Genomic DNA, 19,989 nt, shown 5'->3' with positions numbered 1-19,989 from the left:
TGTGGTCTAACCTGATCTGTTCTGAGATCAGAGAGTTGGAATAGAAAAGCCTGACTGAGATGAAACGAGCAAAGAGAAGACAAGGCCTCCTAAATCTGGTGAAGACAGAACACAGATAACCAAAGGTGAGGATGGGAAGAAACAGATTCAGTTCCAAGTCCCATCCACAGTATCCCAGGGCCTGGAATCCCTGGAAGTGCCAGAGGTGTGTACTCCCTGGGAGATGCGACCCCAAGTGTCAGAGGAAGCCCTGTGGAGCAAGGAAGGGAGGGCAGGGCCTCTAGGATGGGCACTTCCATACAGGCTGCCCATGTGAATTTCTCAGAGTGACCGTGACAGATCCTGAGAGGGACAGTTTGAGGCAAAGGAAAGTAAGTTTTCTGAAGAGGGGTGAATTCCACAGTCGCCTGATAATGAAACAGAAATCCCGTCCTGCTCAGAGGTACTGAGTAGGAGGGATTGTGAATTCCCATCCTGCACAGAGGTTGGCTGGGAAGTTCGACTGTCTAAAGACAATGTGGCCAAAGTCTTCTTTATCTTTCAAAGATATATCTTTAACTTCCTGCAAATTCAATCCTGAAAAAAAGCCTAGAATATACAAGTGTGGGTTTTTCAGGAGAGCAACAAGGGGAGAAGGTGATAGTGGCATATCAGAGAAGGAGAACAATAGTCTAAGGGTCCCTGTGTTACTTAATGAATCACACACGGTGTCAAGCATTCTTCCTTACCTGTAGACATGCAAATTCAGTAGATGTTTTAGCAATAACTGAATTAATCCTCAGAATTCTTTTTGGCCATTTCGAGGCATAGAGACCAGAAGAAGTCATTAGTTACAAGAGCAAGCAATAATTCGCTGGTCTGAATTTTGTTCAATTTCTGTGTTTGCCCTTCATAGATGGATAAAAGTCTCTGAATCTGGCATTGAAGACAGTGTTTTCTCTATTGTTATGGATTGAATAGTGTCCCCCAAAATGTGTGTCAACCTGGCCAGGCCATGATTCCCAGTATTGTGTGGTTGTCCTGCATTTTGTGATCTGATGTGATTACTTATGTGTTGTAAATTCTAACCTCTGTGATGTTAATGAGGCAGGATTAGAGGCAGTTAGGTTAATGAGGGAGGACACAATCTGCAGGATTAGGGTGAGTCTTGAGTCAGTCTCTTTTGAGATACAAAGAGAAAAGTGAGCAGAAATGAGAGGGACCTCATACCACCAAGGAAGAAGTGCCTGGAGTGGAGCATGTCCTTTTGACCCAGCGTCCAGGCGCTGAGAATTTCCTAGGCCAGGGGAAGATGGATGACAAGGACTTTCCCCCAGAGCCACAAAGAGAGAAAGCTTTCTCCTAGAGCTGGTGCCCTGACTTCAAACTTCTTGCTTCTTAAACTGTGAGAGAATAAGTTTCTGTTTGTTAAAGCCATCCACTTGTGCTATCTCTGCTATAGCCACACTAGATAACTAAAAAACACATATATAAAATAGTAAAAAAAAAATGTTTCAAATACACACACACACGTATGATGTTATTAAACTTTAAAAGATTTTACATTCTTATAACACATTTAACAACAGAGATTTGTATACAGAAGTGATAATAAGAGCCATCCCCACATAAGTATATTGTACCTGCTCCCCCAAAGTGTCCAGTGTCCAAAGATACATATGTACCCTTTTACACACTTCTTTTTGCCGGGACACGTGTAAGTACATTCATTTGTTTGTTTTTATGGAAATTAGGTCACATTCTACCCATGTTTTTCTCTGAATCACTCTTCACTTGACAATTTTTCATGGATCCTCTAAATCAGCAGACATGGAAGAAGCACTCTTTTTGGTTCTTCTTATTTTTAACTCCCACCACTCTTCTGTCAGTTTGTTGTAGTGTGGTGGCTTGCATGTTGCTGTGATGTTAGAAGCTATGCCACCGGTATTTCAAATACCACCAGGTTCACTGATGGTAGACTGGTTTGAGTGGAGCTCTGGATTTAGACAGACTAGGAAAAAGGACCTAGTGACCTATTTCTAAAAACAACTGGCCAGTGAAATCTTACAAATAGTACTGGAACACTGTCTGATGGAATGACAGAGGATAACCCCTTAGGTTGGAAGGCACTCAAAATACAAGTGGGGAAGAGCTACCTCCTCAAAGTAGATCCCACTTTAATGACGTTTCCTGATGGGGCACAACTCATAATGAGAAGAAACTGATGCAAATATCCTTTAATAATCAGAACGTGGAATGAAGGAAGTATGAATCTAGGGAAATTGGAAGTCATCAAAAATGAAATGGAATGCATAAAGGTCAGTAATCCAAGGCATTAGTGAGCTGAAATAACTTGGTTTTGGACCTTTTAAACTAGACAATGATATGTTCTACTATGCCAGGATTGAGATACTGAAGAGAACGGCATCATATTCATCGATAAAAAGAACATTTCAAGATCTTTTCTGAAGTAGAACACTACGAACAATAGGATAATATTCACAGGCCTACCAGGAAGACCAGTTAATAAGACTATTATTCAAATTTACACACACATTATGAATGTGAAAGATGAAGAAGTTGAAGGTTTTTACTAAGTTCCGCAGTTTGAAACTGATCAAACGTGATGCATTCATCAATCAAGATGTACTGATAATTACGTAATTAGAATGCGAAGTTGAAAACAAAGCAGACAAATCAGCAGTTGGAAAATAAGGTATTGATGATAGAAATGACAATGAAGCTTACCTGATAGAATTTGGCAAGACCAATGACTTATTCATTGCACATACCTTTCGTCAGGAACATAAATGGTGACTATACTCGTGAACCATTCCAGGCAGAATAGATAGGAATCAAATTTGTGGAAGGTGATGATGGAGAAGGTCAATACCATGAGTCAGAATCAGGCCAGGGGCTGACTGCAGAACAGATGATCAGTTGCTCATATTCACGTTCAAGTAGAAGCTGAAGAAAATTAAAACAAGTCCATGAGTCAAAGTATGCCCTTGAGTATATCAAACCTGAATTTAGAGACCATCTCAAGAATAGATTTGATGCACTGCACACTAATGATCGAAGACCAGATTAGTTGTGGGATGATAACAAGGACATCATATATGAAAAAAACAAAAAGTCATTAGAAAGACAGGAAAGAAAGCAAAGACCAAAGAGGATGTCACAAGAGACTCTGAATCTTGCTCTTGAATGTACAGTACCTAAAGAGAATGGAAGGAAAAATAAAGTAAAAGAGCTCAACAGAATACCTGAAAGGGAAGCTGGAGAAGACAAAGTATGATAATAATAATGTGAACAGATCTGGAGTTAGAAAACCAAAAGGGAAGAAAACACCTGGCATTTCTCAAGCTGAAAGAACTGAAGGAAATATTCAAGCCTCTAGGTGCAATACTGAAGGAAGGATTCTATGGGCAAAATATCGAACAACACAGGAAACATCAAAAGAAGACGGAAGGAATACACAGACTCAATACACCAAAAAGAATTGGTCGACATTCAACCATTTCAGGAGGTAGCATTGGATCAAGAGCTGATGGTACTGAAGGAAGAACTCCAAGCTGCACTGAAGGCATTGGCAAAAAACACGGCTCCAGGAACTGATGGAGTACCAAATGAGATGTTTCAACACAGGGACGCAGTGCTGGAGGCACTCACTTGACTATTCCAATATATTTGGAAGACAGCCACCTGACCAAATGACTGAAAGAGATCTATATGTGTACCCATTTCAAAGAGAGGTGGTCCAACGCAATGTGGAAATTATCGAGCAATGTAATGTCATTAACATCCCACGCAAGAAAAATTTTGCTGAATATAATTTAAAAACAGTTGCAGCAGTACACAGACAGGCAACTACCAAAAATTCAAGCTGGATTCAGAGGAAGACATGGAATGTGGGATATCATTTCTGATGTCTGATGGATCTTGGCTGAAAGTAGAGTATATCAGTAAGATGTTTACCTGTTTTTGTTTCCTATACAAGGACACTCAACTGTGTGGCTCATGACAAATTATGGATAGCTTAGCAAAGAATGGGAATTCCAGAACACTTAACTGTATTCATGCGGAATATCTACGTAGACCAAGAGGCAGTCATTTGAGTAGGGCAAGGGGATACTGTGTGGTTTAAAATCAGAAAGTTATGTGTCATGGTGGTATCCTTTCACCATACTTACTCAATCTGTATGCTGAGCAAACATTCTGAGAAGCTGGTTTCGAAGAACAAGAACATGGCATCAGTTTTGGAGAAAGATTCACTAACAACCTATGATATGCAGCTGATACGACCTTGCTTGCTGAAAGTAAAGAGGACTTGAAGCAGTTACTGATGAAGAGCAACCACTACAGCCTTCAGTATGGATTACACCTCAACATAAAAAAAACAAAAATTCTCACAACTGGACCAGTAAGCAACACCATGATAAACAGAGAAAATACTGAAGTCATCAAGCATTTCATTTAACTTGAATCCATAATCAATGCCCACAGAAGCAGCAGTCAAGAATTCAAACAATGTATTGCATTGGGCAAATCTGTTGCAAAAGACCTCCTTAAAGTGTTGAGAAAGAAAGATGTCACTTTGAGGACTAAGGTGTGCCTGAGCAAAGCCATGATATTTTCTATCACCTCACATGCTTGAGCAAGTTAGACAATGAATACGGAAAACCGAAGAACTGATTCATTTAAAATATGGTGTTGGCAAAGAATACTGAATGTACCATGGACTGCCAGAAGAATAAACAAAACCATCTTGGAAGAAGTACACCAAGAATGCACCTTAGAAGCAAGGATGGCGAGACTTCGTTTCACGTGCCTTGGACATATTTTCAGGAGGGACCTGTCCCAGGAGAGGCTCATCATGCTTGGAAAAGCTGAGGGTCAGAAAAAAAGAGGAAGGCGCTCAACAACATGAACTGACACACTGGCTGCAAGAATGGGCTCAAACATAGCAATGATTGTGAGGATGGTTCAGGATCAGGCGGTGTTTCATTCTGTTTTACACAGGATCGATGGCATCTAACATCCACAACTAACATATGTATGCATATATATATGTATGTGTGTATGTGTGTGTGTGTATATATATATACCCATTGCCATCGAGTCGTTTCCAACTCATAGTGACCCTACAGGACAAAGTAGAACTGCCCCACAGAGTTCCCAAGGAGCGCCTGGTGGATTCGAACTGCTAACCTTTTGGTTAGCAGCTATAGCTATTAACCATTATGCGACTAGGGTTTCCATATATATATATATATTCTCTTCACTAGTTTTGCATCTCTAGAGATCCCAGGCTAAGACATTTGGTACCTACTGTGGTTCTAGAGGAACCAAATCTTAAGGATGAGTTTTCTGAATTGATTCTCAAGTCTGGCTAGTCTTAAAGGCACTGATGACTGTCTCCAGTAGTAAACAGGCTATTGCTAATCCATGGTGGGAGGTGACAATAGAAATACGCAAAATACTACTACCACTGGATCAAATATTTGTGAGAGACAAGGCTCTGCCTGATTACATATTTGATACTTTTCTATAATTTTGTCAGAATAAGAATAATAAGGAAGCTGCTTGGTTAGTCCTGCTTTTGCTAGTCACACTGGTGAATGAAAGAAATGGGCTCAAAGCTGAAGCACCACATACAAGATCTGAAAGCTGCCACTTGTGCCCAGAAAGAAAACCATATTTCTTATAGTAACAAGGCTAATGCTGCCAAAAATAAACTCAGATTCTTATCATAAGAGTGACTGAATTAAAGCGCCAATTGAATATCCAGCCTCAAATGGTGTCTGAAGTTAGAGTGAGGGTACTGATTGGGAAGAAATGGGATCCTGAAACTCGGGATGAGGACATATGGGCAGACAGTCAGGAAGTGGGGGACAATGAACCTCCAATTTCTGTTGAATCACTCTTCCTAACAGAACCAGACCTCTTACTCCCATCTGAAGAGATTCTCTAACTTTGCCTGCTAAGGCACCCTTCCCAGTAAAACAATTATCCCTTCCACCTCCATCTAATGAGATTACCCTCAGCTGTGCCTGAAGTGTCTTGTTTGAATTATCTCCTGGGGTGGTATCTGGGGCATTGCCTGGGGCATCACCTTAGGCAGATGTCTTATAAGACATGGCTGAACATCCCACTGCCACTGCCCATTTTTGCTTCTAGACCTATACCTAGACTTCAGTCCCAACAAGCCCCAAAAGGTGAACTATGAAGTGTGACCCAGGAGAAAGTATGCTAAACTCCAAAAGAACTGCTTGATTTTTCTAATACATACATACATACATACAGAAACCTGGTGAATATGTGTGGGAATGGCTATTATGGGTGTGGGATAATGGTGCAAGCGACATAAAGGTGGATTAGTCTGAGTTTATTGATATAGACCCAGGAAGCATAGATTCTTCATTCAGTGTTTCAGCTTCAGAGGTTAGAAAAGGATCTCATAGTTTATTTGGTTGGTTTACTGAAGCATGGATTAAGTGGTGGCCTACAATAAATCAAGTGGAAATGGCAGATCTGCCATTGTATACTGTAGGAGAAGGTAACCAAAGGCTGAGGGAAACTGGCAGGTTAGAATGGATTTATTAGGCTGGACCCACAGATCCACACACGGAGTGCCCAGAGGGCTCTCTTTGTACCATAGCGGTGAGGTACAAATTTGGGAAGCAAGCCCCAGCATTATTGAAGACTTCTGTGGTTGCTATTTTATGTAAGTAAGAGTCCACAGTGAGAACTGCCCTAACTGAATTAAGACACCTAACTACAATGCAGTTGACTGGACCCCGTGGTGGTAGCAGCCAAGTGGTGGCACTCAATCAACAAAGACAAGGTGTGTGTGGTTACCATAACAGACAGTAGAGTCAAAGCAGTAATCAGAATAGTCTGCTCACATGGATTTATGGCAATGGCTACTTAGTCATAGTGGCCCTGGGAGTGAAAGAGCTGGGAAATGGACATCTCCTGGTACCTAGTGTCTTAGATATCTAGTGCTCCTGTAACAGAAATACCACAAATGGATGACTTTAACAAAGAAAATTATTCCCTCACAGTCCAGGAGGCTCTATAAGTCCAAATTCAGGGTGCCAATTCCAGGGGAAGACTTTTTCTCTCTGTCACTCCTAGGGGAAGGTCGTTGTCACCAATCTTCCCCTGGACAAGAAGGTTCTCAGCACAGGGACCCTAGGTCCAAAGTATGCACTGCTCCTGACACTTCTTTCTTGGTGGTACTGAGGTCCCCCTGTCTCTCTGCTCTTTTCTCTTTTATATCTCAAAAGAGACTGACTTAAAACACAACTTAATCTTGTAGATTGAGCCCTGCCTCCTTAACATAACTGCTTCAAATCTTCGCTCATTAACATCATAGAGGTAGGATTTACAATACATTGGAAAATCACACCAGCTGACAAAATGGTGGATAATCGCACAATACTGGGAAGCATGGCCTATTCAAGCTGATATATACATTTTGGGAAGACAGAGTTTAATCCGTAACACCTAGTATGCAGCTATCGACCTGTTAATGCCTTTTTCTCCATACCTGTTTGGAAGTATCACCAGAAACAGTGTGCCTTCTCTCTGACCTAAGTATATAAGGACCAAATAATATAGAGGAATCTCTGTTACATTTTCTCCATCTTACCGTTATTTGGCCTCATAGGCAGACCCAGTCACTTAATTGCACGGCAGAATGAAGAGATTAAAGCCCCAACATTCTTGCCAGTGGACCAGGAAGGTAGCTGCTCAGACATCAGAGAGCCTCAGAGAGACAGAGACCAGGCGGCTCAAGAGAGGGATACCATAAAGTTGTTTTTCATACCCCCCTCCACTCCCATAGTTGCATATGCTTTGCTCTGACCCCAAGAAGTAGATCAATCCTTTGAGAACTGCATTATGGGTTAGAACACCAACAAGGTCCCAGACTGAGTGACACTCCCATAGATTACATCCAAATATCATTGCAAAGTCTTCAAAATCTGAACTGACATCTGAGCCACAGCATCCAGAAGTTGGGAAAGAACCTGCAGCCTGAACATAACTGGGTCAAGTGATTGCTAAAACAAACAACATCAACATTTTCTGTAAGATTGAAGTAAGACATAGTCTTGGAATCATAGACAAAAACTTTAAAAAGCTACTTTAACCACGCTCAAAGAAGTAACAGGCACACCTTAGAAAAATAGAAAAATACATAGAAACCATTCACAAATGAAAATTTTAGACAGGAAAAATAGAGATAAAAAATTCACTTGATCAGCGGAATGCTGTTGACAGACAAAAGGATCAATGAGATGAAAATAGTTCAATTGAAAATATCCAATCTGAAAACAGAGGACAAATATTGAAAAAAAAATGAACAGAGCCTCAAAAAAATCCAAAAATATCTAACATTTATTTATTGGAATTCCATAAGGTGTAGAGAAAATATGTGGTGTAGAAAAAAGTATCTGAAGAAATACTGGCTGAACACTTTCCCAATTTGTTGAAAGACATAAACTTACAGATTCAAGAAGCTATGCAAACTCCAGCAAGTTAAACTCACATAATTTTACGCCCAAATGCCTCACTGTCAATTGTGGAATAACAAGGACCAAGAAAATATCTTCAAAGAAGCTAGAGAGAAAACAACTCATTTCACACAGGGGAAACAATTGGAATGACTCTGTATTCATCATCTGTAGCCATGGAGGCCAAAAGGCTGTGAAAACAACATTTTTTCAACACTGAAAGAAAAGAAACATTAACCCAGTGTTCTATAGGCTGTTACTTCTTTCATGAGTAAAGGAAAAATATTGACATTCTCAGGTGAAGGACGCTTAAGAGAATTCATCGCCACCAGACTTGTTCTAAATGAAACACTAAGGAAGTTCTTCAGGTGGTAGACTTGGAATTTCAGGAGTTATGGAAAGCAACAAAGTCGAAAGTACCTTCTGAAGTTTGCCGATCAGCCAAAGATTAGACAGGTCTATAAAACAAACAATAACACACGTGAAGAAAGTGTTTCTTAGTTCAATTGTGTGTATGAGACCAAAAGTACAAAACCTGCCCAAAAGCACAGAAAAGAGGGCAGGACGGAACAGGAATCATGGCGGATGGAAACGGGGAACCGAAGCATAGAAGAGAATATTGACACATCATGAATATTGCCACCAATGTCACAAAACAATTGTGTATAAATGGCTGAACAAGAAAGTAATTTGCTCTGTAAAGTTTCAAATAAAGCACAATAAAAAATTTTTAAAAAGTGGTAGGTATCTGGGTAAACATATTATGCCAACCCTGCTGTCACTGCACAACATGGTGCAGGACTCCCCTCTTTGGAAAGACTTGCTAGCCTATTGGAAACACTTTGGAATATACTCTTGGTGGCAAATTAGTATTAGAGAATGGGATTATTTTGAAAATATGAGATGTCTGTACTCATGTCTGGTGAATAAACTGGATAATAAAATTTTCAGAGCGAAATGAGATGTTCTAACAGAAAAATAGGCCTGAATTCCCACGTGGGCCATGAGCCTAATCTGAAGGCCTTTCCCAGAGAGGCATTTCAGGCACTTCTAGAGCAGCAGGAGCGCTGGGGAATGCAGGTGTCAACCTCCCCCAGGGCCTTCTCTGAGGAGTAAGTACCTGCTTTAGTACTAAGCTTAGGGGTTCATAAATAGTCATTCTGCATAAGGTCTTCAGGTTCAAGTCTGTAATCCAGCTGGGATTCTGTGTGTGCTGCATCTCTGCATCAAAAGAACATGCTTCTAGAAGCAGAATGCCAGGAGAGAGGCGGTTGGGCAGTTGGGGGTGGGGGGTGCTGCGCAGACAGGGGTGCCCAAGGGAGGCACAATATAGTCATTCTGCAGCAGGTCTAGTCATTCTGCATAAGAATTAGAATGCTTCTGTCAATGCATAATAGTTTACATGCAGGACATAAACAAAGTGACTGAAGGACAAAGTCGAATAGTAAACCAAGCCACTCCCTGTCAATCCTTACCTGAGAGGGTCTTCATGAAGACTTCCGGGGATGGAGAAGGACACAGTAAATGCTGATTTATTTTACCTCTTCCTTCCTCAAGAAACAGGAACTGGTGTTAAGATGTCAGGTGTCAAGCCCCAAACTCCTCTTCTGGTCTGTATTTAAGCTGTATAATAAAACTGGGATCAGGCAATCAGCCGTGAGCAGACAGACCCAGAGTATTCCCAGTGCCCCACATCTTTGAGCTCCAGTGAGATCCTGTTCTTAGTCACTAGATTAGCAGAGGAGCTGAAAGACTGAAATTCCGTGTTTTAAGGCAACTTGGGCTTCAAACAGTCACTTATTGCTAAAGTCGTATTTCTCTGTGTTAATTTATGATCCTTAACTCAAATCCGGAGTTTGGAGCTCATTTTGATAACTCCTCATTAGTCTGCATAGACTAGAGTCTGCTCACAGTCAGTGATGACAATGGAGGAAACAAAGTCCCTAGCCCAGAGGAGGGACTGCTCCCCATATTTGGGGAAATGCCCCTGGGAAGCATCGGCGAGGTGCACTTTGGCCTCTGTGGCTTTGCCTTCTGCTCCTGGAATTGCACCCTGGGGGCCTCCATATGCAGACCCAGAGTCCGTGGGTGACCACAACTCCCCCCTTCTGGGTCATCGTCCGGACACACGTTGCGATATGCTTCCTGCCCTCCTTTCCAGCATAAGCGCTGCGATCACAAGTGGCAGAACCAGTTCTCAGGTCCAGACCCTAGACCTTGCCCTCCTTGGCCTTAGGCTTCCCCTAGTCCTGGTGGAACCTGCAAGCCTGGCGGATGCGAGGTTAGCACCCGGCTGGGTGGGCTTGGGCCTGTCTCAAAAGGCTCATGGCGCACGCGGGTTCCGCCTCCTTGGAGCCTGCAGGCTTGCGGCCGGCAGCCCGGCATCTCCTGCCTCCCTCGGGCGCCCTCTCTGAGCAGCAGCTCCCCTCCCCCTCCCCCGCCAACCACCCAACAGTCGCACTGCCTGCTTTCTGCTTCTAGAAGCGTGTTCTTTTGATGCACACATGCAGCACACACAGAAGCTCAGTTGGATTACAGACTTGAACCTGAAACGCACAACTTTAAAACTACTAGACTGGCGGGGGGCAGGGGTATTGGCAGTGAAAAAAGGAAAAAAAAAAAATAAGAAAGAGAACAATTACAAAAAAAGCATTAGAAGACTATATCCTCACATTATGGACTCAAGAAGGTTGTGGATAAACAACTGCGCAGATAGCATACTGTTGTCTCTTTGCAAATAAGTCTTAAATGAGGGAATTTGGTACCGGGAAGAGTTGCAGAGCCTGACTTTGGGGAAATCTGGGATTGATGAATTGCCTTCCATGAGGCTACAAGCCCTGATAATCAATATTTGAAGATGAGATTCGAGCAACCTAGAACATGCATCAGAATTTTTTCTAAGTAAATTAGCACCAGAAGATGCCTTTAACCACTAAATAAAATGGGTCAGTAGTTCAAGATCTCCCTACAAAGAAAACGGCAGACCTAGATCGTTTCCAGTCAGGTTCCAGCAAACATGCAAGAAACAGTCATTTTAATCTTGTACATAGTCAACAGAGATTAGAAAACCATGAGATACTCCCCTAACTTGATCCTTAAGGCTAGTTTAAAAATGATAACAAATTAGAGAAGGATGGTAGAAGAAGAGTTAGAGGACAAGCACACTCAGTAACTGAGATGCAAAACCCTATGTAAGATGCCAGCAAAGGAAATCCAACAAAGGATAAACCACGTAACATGCCATGATCAAGGCGTTTTATTGTAGGCATACAAATTTGAGTGAACGTTAAAGATTTAGTAATTTCATTCACCACATGCATAGGTGAAAGAAGAGAAGACATATGCTCACCTCAAGAGATGGGGGCAAAGCAGGTTGATAAAATCCAATCACACGGAGAGATAAGGACTAGGAGCAAATATGGAACAGAAAAGGAGTTCCCGAACATGGAAAACTACAACTAGCACGATAGTTCATGGTGACGTGTGGGACATTCTCTTTAAAATTAATAAACAATAAAATAAGGGTGCTTCTATCATTACTTTTATTAAACATTGAACACTGGAAGTGTAAGCTAGTACAAAAAGAGAAAAAGTATAACTGCTATTCATAGATTATAGGACTGTCTCCATTGAAAACTGTAGAAAATACTGGAATTAATAGTAATCATAAATAAAAAATAAATTGAAATTTCAATGCGTCACCATCGAGCTGACTCTGTCATAGCTCTTAGGTGAAAGCAAAGGACACTGATAGGGAAAGAGCAGGTTCGGGTGGTCTAGACCAAGGAGGGAAGAAAATTATTCTGCACTGGGCTGAACTTATAAGAACGGGTATGTGTGTTAGTTACCTAGTCCCTCCATAACAAAAAATAACACAACTGGATGGCTTTAAAGAACAGAAGTTTATTTTCTCACAGTTTAGCAGGTAGTCGTTCGAATTCAGGGCATGGCTGTAGTGGGAGGTCCTTCCTTGTCTACCTCAGCTTCTAGTAGATGCCAGCAATCATTTGTGTTCCTGGCCTTCTAGAAGCATCTGTCTTCTTTGTCTGTCTTCCTTTTCACCTGTTTGTGTCTGTGTGTATTCTGCTCCTTTTATAACTAAGAAGAGTTAGGCTTAGGACCCACCCTACATTGGTATGACCTCATTCACATAATAAAAGCAGGCCCCCTCTTTCCTAACAAGGTCAGATTTACAGGTACAGGGGTTAGGATTTCCACATACATTTTGGAGGGACACAATTCAATCCCTAACAGTCGATTTACCAGATATTCTGGATTGAGAGTACTCGCATGAACAGCTCAGAGTGGTTCCAATTCTTTGCTACATTCGTTGGCTGAAACTTGTCTCAATGGTCACCCAAAGGAACGCTGGAGCAATTTATTGTGTAGGACCTGGCCAACCATTCCTAATCACATCCATTGTGTGGAAAAACACACAATCCCATCACCGAAGCCTTGAGAAATTCATGGATAAGAAAAGAATAGTGGCTGGAACAAAGAATTGTTTCATAGCCTAGATAACATGGTGTAGGTGTTAGATATTCACATGGAGATGTCAGGTAATAAAACTTCACCCCACACGGGGATGTCAAGGATAATACCAACAGCTAATGTTCATTGAGTACCTACACTGGTGCCAGGCACTCCTGTGCTTTTCCTTTCATGTTTGCTTTTCATGATGGCCATATGAGGAATGTATCATTATAATGCATAAAGAGGTCAATACAGAGAGTTAGGCTGACATTTCAATATATGAGTCTGGACCCAGGAGGAGTTTGAATGGATGGAGGTATAAACCTCAGGTCCTTAGCTACAAATAGACAGCAGTGAACTCACTGAGGCATCCTAGAGGGAGGGTGTCAATAGAGAGAGGAGCAGGCACCAAGCCCAAGGGTACTCGGGTATCTAGAAGCCTGCCAGGTGAACAGCAGCCAACAAGCCTCTCTGAAGTCCAGTGTGGTTCCTGGAGGGTTGTCTGTCCTTGCTCTCAGCTGCATTTCCCCAGTGCTCCTCCCACCTGCACTGGGTTGTCCCCTTCATGAGGACAGGGACAGTGTGTACCTTTCACCACTGTATCTGCATAACATAGACTATTTCTGGCCCATGGAATATACTGACTGAAAGAAAAATAAACAAACGATAAGTACGTAAAATCCTTCGTAGTTGATACCTTGGGATACATTAAGGGGCTTCATGAGTAAGAGGGAGAAAAACTGATCAGGGCTGCTTCTGAGACCATCTCTTAGGCGTAAAGAGTGTTAAACAATAATTAAACAAAGAGATTTAATGGCAGAGATGTATGTTAAAAAGATGTAAGTATAGGTTGAAGATTACTAGAAACATGCACATTTATTATTGCAACTATAGTCAAATCGTTAAAAAACATATACTACATGCACACAGAATATTATAAAGTAATTTAATGCCCTCATTAAAAAAAAACAAAAAAAATTTATCATGAGAAAAGACTAATGATGAACGAAAATATCAGGATATAATATCTGTGTTAATATACATAAATGTGTGTGCTAATACACACATAAAACCAGTTGCCACTGAGTCAGTTCTGATTCATGATGACACCAGGGTGCCAGAGTAGAACTGTACTCCATAGGGGTTTCAGTGTTTGGGTTTTCGGAAGTAGGCTGCCAGACCTCTCTTTCACAGCAATTCTGGGTGGACCTGAACTCCAACTTTCTGTCAGCAGCTCAAGATATTAACCATTTGCATCAACCAGAGACTCTAATACACATACATGCCAATGTAAGTAAGATAACAGACATATCGGAACGTTAATAATTTATTCTATGCATTACGTATGTTTTCTTGTTATTTATTGCATACTTTCCCATTGCTTCCAAGTTTTTGAGGAATAGAATGTACTTCTGGAAAAATTCATGAGAGATTTTTAAGTAATGAAATAATTAACAGAAACAGAATGAGTAAATCTGTGGCAAGGCAGCCCAGGAACCCAAGATTACAGTAACACTGGTATGAAAAGGAGAATTGTGGAGTCCTGAAGCTCAGTGGTCCCATGCATGCATCAGGAAAGAGGGAAGAGCAAATAAACAAGGAGAAAATACAGTGAGCCAGAGGAGTGGGAGCCCTCTGTTGTGGGCACAGTTTTCTCATGAAACTTTAGATGGACACAATGGGTGGGATTATCCACTTCCATCACACAAACATTTTTATTACCCTTGATTTTAACGGAACTATGTTATAAAAACAAATGATAAAATAAAGTATAATAAAAGAATAAATCTCATAGTGGACTACTATCATTTTCCCCGGCCACTGAGGAGGGCAGGAGACACACACGGGAAAGAAGATGGAGCAGTGTGAAGAATCATGCTTAGTGAGGAGGGGAGTGTTTCTGAGACAGGCCTTACCTGCTACCACCTAGGGAAGTAGGCAGCCGTGCACAACCAACTGGAAGAAATGGCACATTATTTCTGAGACCTACTCCAGCTCATAACAAATTATGGATAACATGGGAAAGAATGAGATTTCCAGGACACTTAATTGTTCTCATGAGAAACCTGTACATAGAAAAAGAGGCAGTCATCTAAATAGAACAAGGAATACTGCATGGTTTAAAGTCAAGAAAGGTATGCGTCTCCATTGTATCCTTTCACCATACCTATTCGACCTGTATGCTGAGCAAATAATCCGAGAAGCTGGACTGTCTGAAGAAGAATAAGGCGTCAGGATTGGAGGAAGACTCATTAATAACCTGAGATATGCAGATGATACAATCTCGCTTGTTGAAAGTGAAGAGGCCTTAAAGCATTTACTGAAGAAAATCAAAGACTACAGACCAACAGCCTAACAACAGGACCAATAAGCAACATCATGACAATGGAGAAAATGTTGACATCACTAAGGGCTTCATTTTACTTGGATCCACAATAAACACCCATGGAAGCAGCAGTCAAGAAATCAAACGACACATTGCATTGGGCAAATCTGCTGCCAGAGGCCTCTTAAAGTGTTCAAACGCACAGATGTCACCTTGAAAACTAATGTGCACCTGACTCAAGCCATGGTGCTTTCAGTCGCCTCATACGCACACGAAAGGTGGGCAATGAATAAGGAAGACTAAAGAAAAATTGAAGGCACTGAATTACGGTATTTGCAAAGAATATTGAATATACCACGGACTGCCAAAAGAATGAACAAATCTGTCTTGAAAGAAGTACAGCCAGAATATTCCTTAGAAGCAAGAATGACGAGGCTTCATCTCACATATTTTGGACACGTTGTCAGGAAAGATCGGTCCCTGGAGAAGAAAGTCATACTTGGTAACAAGTGGCCACAACAATCGGCTCAAACATAACAACGACTGTGACGGCGACGATAGGTAGTTTAACATACATTTAGACCCATACGAATTAAAATTTAAACAATTATTTCATGCCTTTTTGTAGCGGTTTCAGAATATACAATTAAAATAAATGTAAACAATTAATAGAAAAAATCTCTGAAAATAAAATTTAATTTTTTTAAGTCACTGCTCCATAGCCCAAATCTAAATGGCTTGATATAAAGCACTGGTTTTTGTGATTCACAAAAAGCAGGTGCCAATTCCTGAACAAGAACTGAAGTGACAGGAGAAACTCCCCATGCTGTTAGAGCCCTGAGTATGGGCCCTAATCCAATAATCTGTCCTCATTAATTCCTTTTCATTTCATCTCTGTGAAAGAGGGGAGGGAGAAGGTGAGAGAGGGTTACATGTGCCTATTCTGTTCTTTAGCATGTAGTTAACTGCCAGGAACATGTATTCATAACAGTCTAAAAAACGTTAAAGTACAAATAAGGAGGAAAACCTCCTAGTATATATATGTATGAGGTAGCACAAAGAGTTAAGTGCTCAGCTACTAACTGAAAGGTTGGCAGTTTAAATCCACTCAGAGTTGCCTTGGAAGAAAGGCCTGGCAATCTACCTCCAAATGGTCACAGCTGTTGAAAACCGTATGGAGGGCAGTCCTACTCTGAAAACTCACGGGGTCCTCAGGAGTGAAAATCTCCTCAACGGCAACTGGATTGGTAATCTATATATGGCATAAATGTTCGGAAAATTAGTTTCTGAACATATACACGGCATACAGAATACACTGCACATTAGTATTATGTGCCAAAACCCACTGTCATCAAGTCGATTCTAACTCATAGTGACCCCAAAGGACAGAGTAAAACTGCCACATAGGGTTTCCAAGGCTGTAAGTCTTCACTGAAGCAGACTGCCACATCTGACTCCTGCAGAGAGGCGGTTGGGTTCGAACCACTGACCTTTCAGTTAGCAGCCAAGTTCTTTAGCCACACAGCCACTAGGGCTCACTGCTGTCATGTACAGTGATTACATAAGCAAATTCTGAAACAAACTGCCTGGGTTTAAATCCTAACTCAATCTATCAGCTGGTTGATCTGGGCACATTACTTTACCTCTCACTGCCTCAGTTTCCCATTTCTAAAATGGGTCTTATTCAAAAGGTTGTTACGCAGGTTAAATAAAACACACAAGGCACTTAGAAAAAGGCCTTACACACAGAATGAACACAATAAATGTTAGCTTTCACAATTATTAAGGGAATACAAACAGCTTAGTTGAAGAAACTTCCATTGAGAAATAGTTGCGTTCCAAAATTCATGTGTAAAGTCATTTATATCAACTGTTAAAGTTGTATGTTTAGATTCAAGTGATTACTGAGGTGTGTTATGATCTTGAACAGAGTTCAGGGGACTATACAGGCTGACTCTGCATGCCCTTCTCCTGCACATCCATTCCATCTCCCTTGGAGCCCAGACATCATGTTATCAATTAAACCCCTCCCACACTGGTGGTGTACTGTTTAAGAGCTATGGCTGCTAACCAAAAGGTCATCAGTTCAAATCCACCAGGCACTCCTTGGAAAGTCTATGGCACAGTTCTGCTCTGCCCTATTGGGCCGCTATGAGTTGGAATAGACTCAGTGGCAATGGGTTTTTAATGGGTATGAGTTAACTGTTCAGTGCTTAAAGACATACCAAAAGCAACCACGAACACAAAAGTATAGTAAAAAGTTCTTATTTCAGAATAGCAAAGCCTTTTTCTAACACAGTGGTGAATTAGGGTGGACTGTGGATCAAGAGGAGGCCTGGTGGCATAGTGGTTAAGAGCTCAGCTGCTAACCAAAAGGTCAGCAGTTCGAATCCACCAACTAGACCTTGGAAACTCTATGAGGTAGTTCTACTCTATGCTATAGGGTCTCTATGAGTTAATATCAACTAGGGTCTCTATGGGTTGGAATCAACTTGATGGTGACAAGTTTGATTTGGTTTGGATTAAATTATGACCCTAAAAAACGTGTGTTTCAACTTGGTTAGGCCATGATTCCCACTATTGCCTAGTTGTCCTTCATTTTGTGATTGTAATTTTACTGTAAGAGGATTAGGGTGGGATTGTAACACCACCCTCACTCAGGTCACCTTTCCCTGTGGTGTGACCTGCACCACCTTTTATCTCGCAAGAGGTAAAAGGAAAGGGAAGCAAGCGGAGAGTTGGGGGCCTCAGACTATCAAGAAAGCAGCACCAGGAGCAGAGCATGTCCTCTGGACCCAGGGTCCCTGCACCTGAGAAGCTCCTTGACCATGGGAAGGCTAAGGACAAGGACCTTCTTCCAGAGCCGAAAGAGAGAGAAAGCTTTCCCCTAGAGCTGATGCCTTGAATTTGGACTATTAGCCTACTTTAATGTGAGGTATTACATTTCTCTTGGTTAAAGCCATCCACTCATGGTATTTCTGTTACGGCAGCACTAGATGATGAAGACAGTGGGTCAAGGTGGAAGGGGTGGATGAAGGACAAAAAAAGAAAAATGGACAACAAGAGAAATATAAGAATTCAGAGAACTGTGAAAATTTAATTCCTGAATATACTTTCTTTCTCCTCCCTATAACTGGAAGGACTTTTCTCATATACAGCATATATAAGTAAATCCTTGCAATATTTAAAACACTTAGATTTTTGTAAAACTCATTCTCTGAAAACTCATGGTGGCCCCATTAATTTGTGGCTTAAAAACAACTCAGAACTAAAAAGAAGCATAAATAAATAAATAAAGGCACTGCTGTCATTTGCGGGTGATGTTCTTTTCCTGTTATCCACAACCCACACACTCGGGTTAATTTTCCAGGGTCAGTGTTCATAGACCATCCTCTTTCTCGCACCACCACCCCACCACCCTTAATTATTTAGAAAACGCAGTGCCAGTCAGTGCTCCAAATATCAAGTTTTCTCTCCAAAATGCCAACTCGCACTTGGGGAGCAGGCTACATTCTCAGCTATCAGCAATTCCACTAGCCCCTGCAGATAAGGAACATGTCTCCACTGAACTGTTCGTTGTAATTAAAAAAAAAAAAAAAGTAAAAAACTGTTTCTTAAAACCAGAAAAAAAAAAAAAACAGGCATTTCCCTATTACCCACCCACCCCACTCTCCCACACCGAGTGCTCCCCTCACCACACACACACTCAAATATTTCCTACCAAGGGTGTGTCCCAAGCGCGGGGTCTGGCTCCACTCTTCTTTTACACCCCTTGGAGGCCTCTGGAGAAACCATACCTTTGGTTGGCAATTCCCTGAACCCTGCCTATTCAAGCTGGCACTTATTCAAAAAGGCAGGTGAGTCTTCAAGTCAGGTTTTTAAAAGGAGTTTAAGAGGAGCCAGGTGATATGCCTACTCACCCTCAAGTTTCTCAAAGGTAATAATTTCTTGAGATGTTTACAATGTCTCAACTATGGGTTAATTAAATCCCTTAGGATGGTGGTCATAGGAAAATCCTCCATCTCAATGCCCCCCACTTTGAAAAAAAAGAGGGGGAATCTCCAAAATCACAAATTTGAATATCTACATACTTGATTGAACTAAGGAGTAAGTTCCTCATCTGTGTTATTCTTGGTTTGAGCCTGGTGGTGCAGTGGTTAAGAGCTCAGCTGCTAACCAAAAGGTCTGCTGTTTGAATCCAACAGCTGCTCCTTAGAAACCGTATGGGGTAGTTCTACTCCGTCCTAGAGGGTTGCTAAGAGTCAGAATTCACTGGATGGCAATTGGTTTGTTTGTTTTTCAATCTTTGGCTGAAAGGTGGACTTTGTTATCAATTTATTAAATCAACTGGTAATTTGCTGGATATTTCTCATACACGAACTTATGATGTCTTCAAATCCAGCCAATCAGGTTTAGGAAGAGAGAAACTTCTCTACCTTAGCCTCCCTGCCACTCCCAAACCTTTTTCATTGATTTCCATGCCCTGTTTAAGTAACATCATTCATTACTTCTCACTATCTAGGTTATCTGAGCCAATTCATGGCAGTCAATTCCACCTGAGCCCTAGGATACCCTCATTTACATACTCTGCCCTGTTGTTCCTTCACCAATGGCTGACCTCACATCTTCCCTTGAATGTCTACTAGGCATCTCAAACTTTATGTGGTTCAAATAAAATTCTTCGTCCAA

General features: G+C 41.4%; 1 long non-coding RNA gene across 1 annotated transcript in view; it reads right to left on the bottom strand.

The window, feature by feature from the left end:
• The window catches only part of LOC135229172 (uncharacterized), a 57,175-nt gene that overhangs the window by 3,592 nt on the left and 33,594 nt on the right, over positions 1-19,989 (bottom strand). The window contains exons 2-3 of the long non-coding RNA XR_010319934.1: positions 9,977-10,124; positions 2,772-2,946 (exon numbers count right to left, since the gene is read on the bottom strand). This is a non-coding gene — a long non-coding RNA (uncharacterized LOC135229172). The remainder of the gene's footprint in view (positions 1-2,771; positions 2,947-9,976; positions 10,125-19,989) is intronic.

Source organism: Loxodonta africana, unplaced genomic scaffold, assembly GCF_030014295.1.
Source record: "Loxodonta africana isolate mLoxAfr1 unplaced genomic scaffold, mLoxAfr1.hap2 scaffold_107, whole genome shotgun sequence".
Classification (NCBI taxonomy): Eukaryota; Metazoa; Chordata; class Mammalia; order Proboscidea; family Elephantidae; genus Loxodonta; species Loxodonta africana.
This window is presented reverse-complemented; position numbering and strand designations above follow the sequence as displayed.